An 11,730-nucleotide genomic window follows, 5' to 3' on the forward strand; every position below is an offset into this window, starting at 1 on the left:
TATCAGTTCTCATGATTTTCTGAAAGGATTTGAGATTACTAAAAGAATAAAATCAACGTAAAGCAACTTCACATTATATTATAGATTTGAAGAATATGTTTGTTTCAGGGAAAATTTACTGAGATTAGTCTAATCAACATTCTGTAGTCTGGTGAAGGAAGAAGGAAGAATGAGATTTCTGCTTAGCTAATAAGTTAGACTGCTTCATATCTGAGAAGCAACAACGAGCATAGATGGAGGTTTCTTCTTTACTCAAAACGGTGTAGACTTTTACCCTGATTTACCAAGTATGGTCTCATTTTTCCTATTGTCCAATCAACTTGTCCAGTTTGGCATTCGTCCTGGATTTTTCATTTTTAAAGAAGTATTGTTAATGGTTGTATGAAGATAAATTCAGATGTTTGAGCCAAACTTCCACATTGTACATCCAGCTTCTCCTTTGGTTGTCATCTAACCCTATAAATAAACCTATATGTTCTACATGACACTAAATTTTTTTAAATAAACAAGTTCTGTAGGTTTTGCTTGTTTTTGTTAAAACCCGGTTGGAAATATTTAATCAAATATTAAATAAATGTTGGATCAAAAGATGTCAACTTTCAAAGCTTTGAGTGAGTTCCAGATAGGGAAAATGAAGTTTACATGCAGAAAGCATTTATCCTATGAAAACATGGAAGAGACTACAACATACATAGATTTATAATTGCACTGTGGCATACTTCACCTTGTGGGAAGAGTCTTTTGGTGGAGTTCCCATTTTTAATTTGATATGTTAATTCTAAGTACTGCAACAGAATATTAAAATACCTGTGGACTTTCAGCATTAAACTTGACAAAACTTTCAAAAAATCATAAACACAAGGAATAATACTCTGGAAAATTGAAGGTGCTATTTGTACATGGGAAATATTCACACATTCACTTTAAATATTTTTGTGTTGAGAATACGCTCTATTGAACAGATTTTGCTCTTAGGTTAGCAGGTACTATGGCACTTAGAGAAATAATATTTTCTCTATTAAAACTATTATGATCTATGGAAAAGAGTCAAAGTTGTTAACAATTTCAAATTTGCTAATCATAAGATGCAATTTTGAAAATTAAGACTAATATAACCATATTAATAAAATACACTCTCATAATTATGCACTTTTGGTGTGAACCAAAAAATATTATATATTTGAATATGAATTGTGGTGGTGGTAGAAGCATTAACAGACTAGACGGGACGGGGGGGCGGCGGGTAGGTACTGCTGTTGGAAGCTGAGAAAAAAAACTATGGCTGCCCTCTTGTATGCACCATATTTTGAGTCTGAAAAGAGGAAGCCAAAGCTGGGAGGGGCTCAGTGAGGGGCTCCTCCAGCAGCCAGGCAGCATGGTGGCCTTGGAGATGCGTGTGTGCGAGACGGATGGTTGCAGCACCGAGGCCAAGCTCCAGTGTCCCACCTGCATCAAGCTGGGCATCCAGGACTCATACTTCCACTCGCAGGAATGTTTTCAAGGAAGTTGGGCTACTCACAAGTTACTACATATGAAACCAAAGATGAAAAGGCCAAGCAAGAAGTGTCTTCCTGGACTGTGGAAGGGGATATCAACACTGACCCATGGGCATGTTATTGATATACTAGTAAACTCAGACCACATTATCCACTGATGTCAACAAGGCCAGTGCCAACTCATAGTCAAAGACCAGATTATGCTGATCACCCTTTAGGAATGTCTGAATCTGAGCAGGCTCTTAAAGGTACTTCTCAAGTTAAGTTACTCTCATCTGAAGATATGGAAGGGATGCTACTGCTATGTAGGCTTGCTAGAGAAGCCTATGTGGACATTGATGCTGGGGTGATTAAACCAGGTGTAACTACTGGAGAAATAGATCATGCTGTACACTTAGCATGCATTGCAAGAAATTGCTATCCTTCTCCCCTGAATTATTATAATTTCCCAAAGTCTTGTTGTACTTCAGTGAATGAAGTGATCTGCCATGGAATTCCAGACAGATGACCCTTGCAAGAAGGTGATATTGTTAATGTGGACATCACTCTTTATCACAATGGTTATCATGGGGACGTGAATGAGATGTTTTTTGTTGGAGACGTGGATGAGGGAGCACGGAAACTGGTTCAGACCACGTGTGAGTGCCTGATGCAAGCCATTGATGCAGTGAAACTTGGTGTTCGATACAGAGAATTGGGAAACATTATCCAGAAGCATGACCAAGCAAATGAATTTTCAGTTGTTTGAAGTTGTGGAATCCACAAGCTTTTTCATACAGCCCTCAATGTACCTCACTAGGCCAAAAATAAAGCAGTTGGAGTGATGAAGGCCGGCCACATATTTACAATTGAGCCAATGATTTGTGAAGGTGGAAGGCAGGATGAAACCTGGCTGGAGGCTGGACAGCAGTGATGAGAGATGATGGGAGGCTGTCTGCCCAGTTTGAGCACAACCTGCTGGTCACAGACACTAGCTGTGAAATCCTAACCTCGTGACTTGATAGCTCGTGGCCTCATTTCACGTCCCAATTTTAATTTCTCCTGAGATGGTGCATCTCGGTGATAACTTCTGGCTGTACTCTGCATTTTATTGAGAGTGCAGAATGGAAGAGGAAATTTTTTAATTACTTGTTTTGTTTTGATTATAGGTAAGGAAGGACTACAGCATTTGATGTGTGTCTTCAAGAACTTGTCTTGGGTCTGAAAAAGCCAAGAAGAATAAAGGGAGCATTTCTCCATTCCTCTCAATGTTCCCCTCTCCCCACAAAAAAAATCTCTGCACCCCCGTTTTCTTATTTTCCCTTTGAGCAATTTTACTTAAACCTGCTTCTAAGTTGATTTTATCACTGCCACAACCGGGCCATTAGAGCCAGCTACTTTCCAGGTGAATGTTGGAGACGAGAATTCTTGAAACTTTAGCAACATACATTGCTCCCGATTTTTTTATTATATATGTCTGGAACTATATATGTATACATTTTAAATTCCATATATGTAATTACTGAACACTATATGACCTGGGGTTTGTGTTGATTCTTCTCTGACAAGGTCAAAAGCTGTCATAAATGGACTTGTCGTTTGCAGTGATTTAATCCCCATCTGGGAATTGGCCTCCCTTCCCCCTGCTAATTATTTACCTTTATAATTGTGTGTAAGGAAACACTCGGTCAGCGAGACTTGCCAATGTGGATTCTGTGAGTGAATGGATGTAGAAAAATTCACTTTGGAAAAAGGATATCAGATTTTTAAAAATCTAGTTTATGGCAAAAATAGCCATGTTCCAAGTGGAAGCTGACTGTGCAGAGAATGAGATTTTTGTAATCCATTGCTATTTCAGACCTCTGTTTGGTCTTAATGGGAGGAAAAACGCTCCCTTCGCCTCTCTGTCTTATTTCAAGGTCATCCCTTGGAGATATTCAGAGAAGGGTGGAAGGTGCACTGTGGATGTTGATGGGGAAAGACAGTTCTGAAATCCCTCCAGCAGTGAGCAGAGTCTGGAAATTCTAACGTTTAGCAAACCTGGTGGTGATGAGAAACGAACTTCTTTGGAGACTGGACTGTTCCCTTGCAGAAGGGATACAGCTGTCCTTGGTGTGCTGAAAACACACTTCTCCTTTACAAAGTTTGGAATCTCATTAGAAATGACCTCAGCTGCCCAACATCTGTGTTCCTTTCAGTAGTTCAGTCCAAATGGGAGTGTATCCAGTGAAGGCATATCAGATCAAAGTCATTGTCATTAGAGTGTACTTGATCACTGGGTATCTGGTAACTTTATTCTAAGATAATTTGATACCACTGACATGTTACACTTGTACGAGAACACCTTTCCAAGAGTGCCTCAGACCTTTATCACTTTAAAGAAATTATGATAATGTTTTCATTACTTTTATTATTTTAATGATTTAGTAAAGTGGCTGAATCTGGTATAGACTTTTGGGGGTATGTGTGTGAAGCTTTTTAACAAACTGTAATATTTGTGAATGGAATGCCTTGGAACATGAATGCTAATATAATGTGTAAAGTGAGATTTTAAAAGTTTGAATGATTATCCTGCCAAAAAATCTGAGAGGGGATTGTGTACACCCAGGTGGAGAGTGTAGTCATGAATTCACATACAGCCCGCACGTGAAGCAAGCAGACCATGCAGAAACAAACGGCTTCATGATTTCATTAGCTCCACGATCAGAAACAATATTAATTAATTGAAGGGAGATCCAGACCCACCTCCTATTCCCACCGAGATACAGATACTGTCACATAATTGCATTTCTTCCCCACACCCAACCAATCTCTACTCCTGGAGAAGTGAGAAGATGCAGGTCACACCACACCTTGTCTTCTCTCTCTCTCTGGAGCTCACTATAACTGGGCAGAAGAGAAGAAATGGCAATGATTGATTCCTAAATGTGAGTATTATTTACCCCAATAGAAGTGATATTTAATAACTGCATTAAAGTACAAACTCCAAAATAACTTTATTTCTTTTTATCTAATCTCTAGAATGAATGGGGAAGAGTGGGTAGGACAATGGCAATGTGGCTTAAAAGGGGCAAAGTTGATAATGATTATTAGAATAAAACCTGTCCTATCTTTGCACCTCACTGAATTCACAAGAAAAGATAAAATACTCTGAACATCCACCCACATTCTAATGCCAGATAATTCAGAATTGGCCTTTACCTTTCCTTATTCTCTATCTCACAAGCCTTATTGATTTTATTGGGTTGTTTTGTTTTTGTTTTTGTTTTTATATTGAGCTATAGAAGCTGTTGGTATATTTTTGGGATTAAGCCTGTGTCAGTCACATCGTTCACAAATATTTTCTCCCATTCCATAGGTTGTCTTTTCGTTTTGTTTATGGTTTCCCTTGCTGTGCACAAGGTTTTAAGTTTAATTAAGTCCCATTTGCTTATTTTTGCTTTTGTTTCCATTACTCTACGAAGTGGATTAAAAAAGGTCTTGCTGCAATTTATGTTAGAGAGTGTTCTGCCTATGTTTTCTTCTAGGAGTTTTATAGTATTTGGTCTTACCTTTAGGTCTTTAATCAATTTTGAGTTATTTTTGTGTATGGTATTAGAGAATGTTCTAATTTCATTTTTTCATATGTAGCTGTCCAGTTTTCCCAGCACCACTTATTGAAGAGACTGTCTTTTCTCATTGTATATTCTTGCCCCCTTTATCGTAGATTAATTGACTATCAGTGCGTGGGTTTATCTCTGGGCTTTCTATCCTGTTCTATTGATCTATATTTCTGTTTCTGTGCCAGTACCATACTGTTTTGATTACTGTAGCTTTGTAGTGTCTTTTACTTTCTGTGTATTTCCTGAGAGTGTTAACTTCCTTCCAGCACCACCACCATCAGCCCTCACCAGAATTAATGCAGTTTTCTCCAAACTGTTCTTCCTGTCTCCATGTTGGCTCCTCTCCAAGTTATATTCCATACAGCAACCATAATAACATTAAAGAGCATAACCACAACAGGAATTAATCAATTCAATCTATTGCTCTCTTATTTCTATGAAGCGGCTTCTTCAGAAAATAAAATCCAAGGTCATTTACATGATCTAATTGGCCCTGTGAACCACCTTTATCTACTGTTTCAGCTTCATTTCCTACCACTCAATTTTTTTCTCACTATACCCCAGGTGTACCTGTATCTTCTATTTCCTGAAAATCCAACATCACCTCCTATCTCCCAGTACCTTCATACTTGCCCTCTACCTGGGTTGTTCATCTGCTATGCTTCACCTGGATAACTCCTACTAATCCTTCCTGCTTCAACTAAGTGTCACTTCCTTCATCTTCCCACGCTTGAATTCTCCCAGACCATTCTGAGTCTGCTAGAATTAGCTATTTTCACTTTGCACAGTTCATTATGATTTTAGTTAAATACATTGTGCGACTATGGGTTTCATATCTGTTTTGCTTTTAGACCATAAGTTCTATGGCAGAATGAGAAGGAGTGAGGGGAAACCCACAGCAGCCTTGTTAACTGAATATTTGAAAGGACATGGACCAGACTGCATTCTTGAGAGTGTTATCTGGGAAAAAAATTCTCTGTTATCCAAGTGGTGATGGAAGCATTGGCCAGTCAACACCATGGGGAGTCTCCTTCTTTCCCAGTGGTTTTATAACTTCTTATAAGGCATTTTGTCAGCCCCTCCAGAGCCTGGCATAAGCTGACAGAGTCAGGAATCTAAGTTGGAAAAGTGTGACTCTGTTGACTAACACATGAATCCATTCCAGAAAACAAGGATTGTATTCCCAGTTTCGTTATTAATTTTCTCTGTGCTCCTGAGCAAAGTACTCAGCATTTCCAAGCACAGCTTCATCCCTTCAGCAAAATGCTGACTTGGCTCCTTAGGGAAATAACATATTGTAGTGCATTTCAGATTTTTTAAAAATGGTATTGAAATGCAAAGCAATTACTTTCTTATGATGTAATATTGATCACAATCCAGCTATCTTATTGACCCAACAACACATTAATTATTGAAATAAATTGTTTGCCTGAATCTAATTCAATTAAATGTTGTCGTCATCACCCTCATGGTAAAGTTGCGTTTATCACCAGGACTGCTAGACAGTTTGAATGCCCTGCCAGGTGTTGCTCTGTGAGTGGGTTGCTTCATAGCTAAAAACATGCCAGAGAATGATGGGCTTGATTCTAGTAGGATGTGAAGGGCACACTCAAATGCCTCACTAGATTTCTCCTAAATTGTGACATGTTCAGTAAAACACTTAAACTATTAAAGGGACTCCTTCCAAATACTCCAAGGGGGCGGGGGCTTGGCTGAAGATAGACCTTCTGCTTCCCCAAATTTCTAAAGGCACCTAATTCTTCTTGATTTAAAAGAGTATCACTACTTAGCAAACTATATGCTAAGTAGATTCAAATTAGCTAAACTAGACCACCTGATTTTATTTTTATTGTCTTATATATCCAAGCTTGTTAACAGAAATTACAGTGCCAGAAAATCTTTGCTATCATATAAGAAAGCAAGAAAATCTACCACAAGCAAGGTGATGAATGTTAACTAGATTCATTGTAGTGATCATTTTGCAATATATACAAATACTGAGTCATTATATTGTACACCTGAATCTAATATAATGCTAAATGTAAATTGTACTTCAGTTAAAAAAGAGAAAGTCCAGTGATATATAACCAAATTCATCATTAAAAAATAATATATTCTTGAGATGAACTCTCTCCTGTACCAGGCAATTGATTTAGTTTAATATATAGAAAAATCAAATATATTTTTGTGGATTTTGACATTGGAACCAATTCACAAAAATTATACAGCACCATATATTGGTTTAATAAAAAGAGAGGCTTTAAATGATCCAAGAATAAGGTGGACTATATAGTGAATTCCTGGTCATGGTGAGTATAGGCCTAATGGTCACTGTCAGATAAAAATCCCATATGATCCAGAGGGTTTATTAAAGGATGTCTGATAGCACCCCTACCTTCAAAGTTCCAAATGTGGGCCATAGAAATAAATTCTGCCCCTAGCTAACATTCACAGCCTTGACTATTGCTATATTAGTTATCCACAAGAGAGTTCAGGTTCAGAGTCTCTAATGAGCTTGCAGTCAGATGATGCCTGGAGCTGCAGTACTCTGAAGGCTTAAATGGGCTGACGGATCCAATTTCAAGGTGTCTCTCTTGCATGCACGGCAGACTGGTGCTGGCCATTGGCCAGGAGACCCAGCTCCTCTCAATGCGGGCTACTTCACAGGAGTACTTGGATGTCCTCATGACGTGGTGCTCACCCCAAAGGTGAAAAATCCAAAAGGTCAAGGAAGAAGCTACAATGCCTTTATAACTTAGTCTCAAAAGGCACATATTGGCACTTGGATAAATGTGGGAGGGTACGGCAGATTGGCATAGATATTAGGAAGCAAGGCTCATTGGAAGCCATCTTGGAGATTAGCTACTCTAGTCCAGCTTCTGTGTTCAATGTTTCCTGTCTATCTCACATGTAAAGCACATGTATGCTTCGTTGGGAGACAAGTCTTCATAGGTCTTTCACATTTGTGCACACCTTATGAGCAGAGGCACTGACTGCCTTTTGTTTCAGACTCTCTTTTCGGGGGTGTTTGTATAATGAGCACCATGAAAGATACAGTTTTTTCCTCTAGAGGGAAAGACAGGTTTGTTTATAACCTTAAAATGTAGTATCTTCCTCTGAAGCAAAGTAGAGGAATGCTTATTTTATGGTAAGATAAATATAATGTCTTCCTCTGGACGAAGGACAGGGAAGCTTTCTATTATTTAAAAATATGGGTTTCCTAAACTCAGTGTTTCTCTCCTGTAATGCAACCAACTCTGTGTGCAGACACCTACCTGGGCCTAACTGCATTGTCTCCGTGCTACTTGGGGGTAGGGAACTGACACCATTATACTTATGGTCATGCTTCTTGCTGTTCATTGAGTAATAAAGTGCTTTTTCTCTGACCAGGGTACCAGCATCCTTGAAACTGTGGCAAGGCAACATGTTACCATGTAAGTATGGTACACTATCCCCCGGTCTTATCCCATTATAGCATCAGCTTGAAGACCAGGATCCTGGCGTCCAAATCAGATCCAGGTGCACAGGTGTATCCTCAGATACAGCTCTGCGAGGGCAGCTCCTTGAATTTAGTTCCTCTCAGTCTGAAGACCTATGAACTAGAGGCAAGTTATCTCTCCATATACTCAGCATGCAGTGGGGAGACAGGTGTAGAATAACTGCTGTAGACCGTCCTCTTCAAATAGGGGGAATAGGAGGCACACATGAATAATTTCCCCATTGTAAAAATCTCCATAGGAAAATCCTGTGGAGAACATAATGCCAGTTCCTTGATGAGGGCTCAGTATGACTGCCTGAAACCTTGGTAAAGTTTCTGGGCTTTTGGTTCTGACCTCTTAGGCATCCTTCCTTTTGGATTAGAGATAGCTAGTGTTTGCCCCTGAACTACCTGAGTAGCTTTCTCAGCTTGCTTTTTGTTCATAGTAATTGAGGAATCCACAGCCTCTTTGTATTTTGTACTGACTCTGTCCGTTTTAGTCCAAGCTGGTGGTGTCTCATCTAGTACAATTATATTAAAAGTTTGTGGGTCTTTTATGGATTTTCAGGGATTCATTTTACTGGAAAATAGACACACAAATCTTATGAAGATATGCCCTTCTTTCCCTTTTGCTTCCTCTAAGCCTGCTGTAGGACAATGTCTTATGATTCTTAGAATTTGTATTTGTTTTTAAATTGATGATACATGGGATGTATGCCCTTAACATCCTTAGAGGGGCTTTGGTCTGTTTGAGGCTTCATCTTACATATTTCTGGGATCATTGCAAAAGGCTCAACATTTACATCCTGGACTTCACCAGTGAACCATGTTTTACTGACAGTGTCCTGGGTTTGGTCTTTGCCTGGAAGCCTTTTTTAAATTTTAAGATCTTTTACTATCTGGAAGACTAGTGATGAGAAATAGTTTTATATTTGAACCCAACAGCCCTGGTTCCTTTACCTTTAGCAGGTTTTTTTTTTTTTCCTTTACCTTTCCTTCCTCTCTTACATGTTGCTGTTTGTTGCTACAGGAAGCCGGGCAGCACTTCAGTACCTTGCCTAGAAATCTCCTTAGATAGATCATTAAGTTAATTATGTACTCTGGTGGGGGGTTGTGGTTTCCCATCTTACACAGGAAATAGTATTACTAAATTTCCTGCCATTCTAAAAATGTGATCTCTTTCCTCCATTTTCCTCAAATTGTGTTAAACACTCACTGAGAGCCTTCGTGAAGGCCATCATTCACGTTTAACAGTCTCTTCAAAGCTTTTTAGGATTTTATTAACACTCTTCCAGGGTACTTGCAGCTTCTGCCCACTGCTGGGTTGTACCACCAATCCCACATGTTTTAGAATTTTTTTTCTAATCACACCACTTCACTTGTTTGTACCAAAATCTGTACTAGTTACCTATTTTTGTGTAGCAAACCACCCAAAATTTGTATCTTAAAAAATAATCATTCATTATCTCCCAAGGTTTCTGACAGTCAAGAATTCAAGAACAGTTTGGTAGGGAAGTTCTGACTTGAAGTTTTTTGTTGAGTTCCAGTCAGATGCTGGCCTGGGTTAAAGTTATTTGAAGGTTTGACTGGGTCTGGGTTATCTTCTTTCAAGATGTTTCCCTGACTTTTCTATGAAATAGTCGCTGGCTTTGGGTCAAGGACCTCTATTCCTCTCCATATGGGTCTCTCCTTGGGGGTGTTCGGGTGACCCTACAGAACAGTGTCTGGTTTAGCCCAAATAAAGTGATTTGAGAGACCAGGGTGGAAAGTGTAATGTTTTTAATGACCTAGTGATAACTTCCATAAACTTCACTGATCACACCAGGCCAGCTCTGACTCAATGTGATGGCATGTGGACCACATTAAAGAAGTGAGGACCACTGGCGATCTTCTTGCAGGCCCACTACTACTGCTACCAGTCATGATTCTAGAAATTTAAGAGTTCTCCATGACCCATGAAGAAGCAAGTGGTAAGAACAAAACCATTTCTGTGCTGGGTATTGTTGCTCAGAGGAATATAGTCAGACTCTAAATTTTGCCATTCAAATGTGGAAACAAGGGATGATCCCAAATCCTGTTATCAGGTTGAAATGTGCATGTCTATATGTCTGTGTTTTTAGCTTTTTTACATGAAACATGAAATTTAAAAAATATATAGATATAAGCCTTTTATTTTGAAATAATTTCAGATTTATAGAAAAGTTGTAAAGATAGTACAGAGTTCCTGTATACCTTTCATCCAGTTTTCCCTAATATTAACATCTTATATAACTGTGGTACATTTGCCAAAACCAAAACATTAACATTGGTGAATCATATGGATTCAACTGCAGCTTAGTTTGGATTTCACCAGTTTTTCCACTGATGTCCTTTTTCTGTTCCAAGATTCAACCTAGGAAACGGCATTACATTTAGAGAATGTAAAGTGTCACATCTCCCTCTTGAACCACATTTCATGTTTCCAGCTCTCCTGCTCTCCCTCTCCCACCACAATCATTTCAAACCTTATTGAGATGTCCAGTCCCTCGTCTCTTTCATTTTTCCAATCATTCTCCTCTTGGCTTTACTTAATTCTCTATACACCTGGACCACAGGTTTCACTACACTGATGGTCATTCAGTTTTCACTGTATCAGTTCTCCACCTTCCACAGGTTTTCACTATCCATCAACAGAAAACTCCATCTCTGGATAAATGAAGTCTCCAAATCTCCCCCCAACCCATCCTTAGATTGGTGAGCACTCTTAGAGAATACATACTTGCAGATTAGGACCTCTGAAAGTTCACACTGTCTAATCTCCAAGTTTCCTCAGTGCTACCTGGCAGTCCTGCTGAATAGCCCTCATCACCATCCCCTATTTAAAATGGTTCTAAGAGTCAATCACTATTTTACACTTTTTATACTATTACACCTACCCCCCATCACCATTCAGAAAACTCTCTCTCCAACTTCACTTAGGAAATACAGGAATTATGAAGAATGTACCAAACTTCTTCCATAGCTGTACCCACCCTGATTCCACACTTTCTGGCACCTGCTCTCATCTTTCCTTACCTCCTGCTCAGTGGAGGAGGCTCTGATTTTGACCACGGACTGTCATCCACGTTATGCTTGTGATGTACACTCCTGATCCTTTGGAACCTCACCTCATGAATCATCCCAGCTCTGCATCAAT

General features: G+C 39.2%; 1 pseudogene; it reads left to right on the forward strand.

Annotated features, from left to right (window-relative positions):
* Window positions 1–1,375: 1,375 nt before the first annotated feature.
* On the forward strand, window positions 1,376–2,531 carry LOC133089579 (methionine aminopeptidase 1-like; annotated as a pseudogene).
* Window positions 2,532–11,730: the final 9,199 nt, after the last annotated feature.

This window comes from Eubalaena glacialis, chromosome 4, assembly GCF_028564815.1.
Source record: "Eubalaena glacialis isolate mEubGla1 chromosome 4, mEubGla1.1.hap2.+ XY, whole genome shotgun sequence".
Classification (NCBI taxonomy): domain Eukaryota; kingdom Metazoa; phylum Chordata; class Mammalia; order Artiodactyla; family Balaenidae; genus Eubalaena; species Eubalaena glacialis.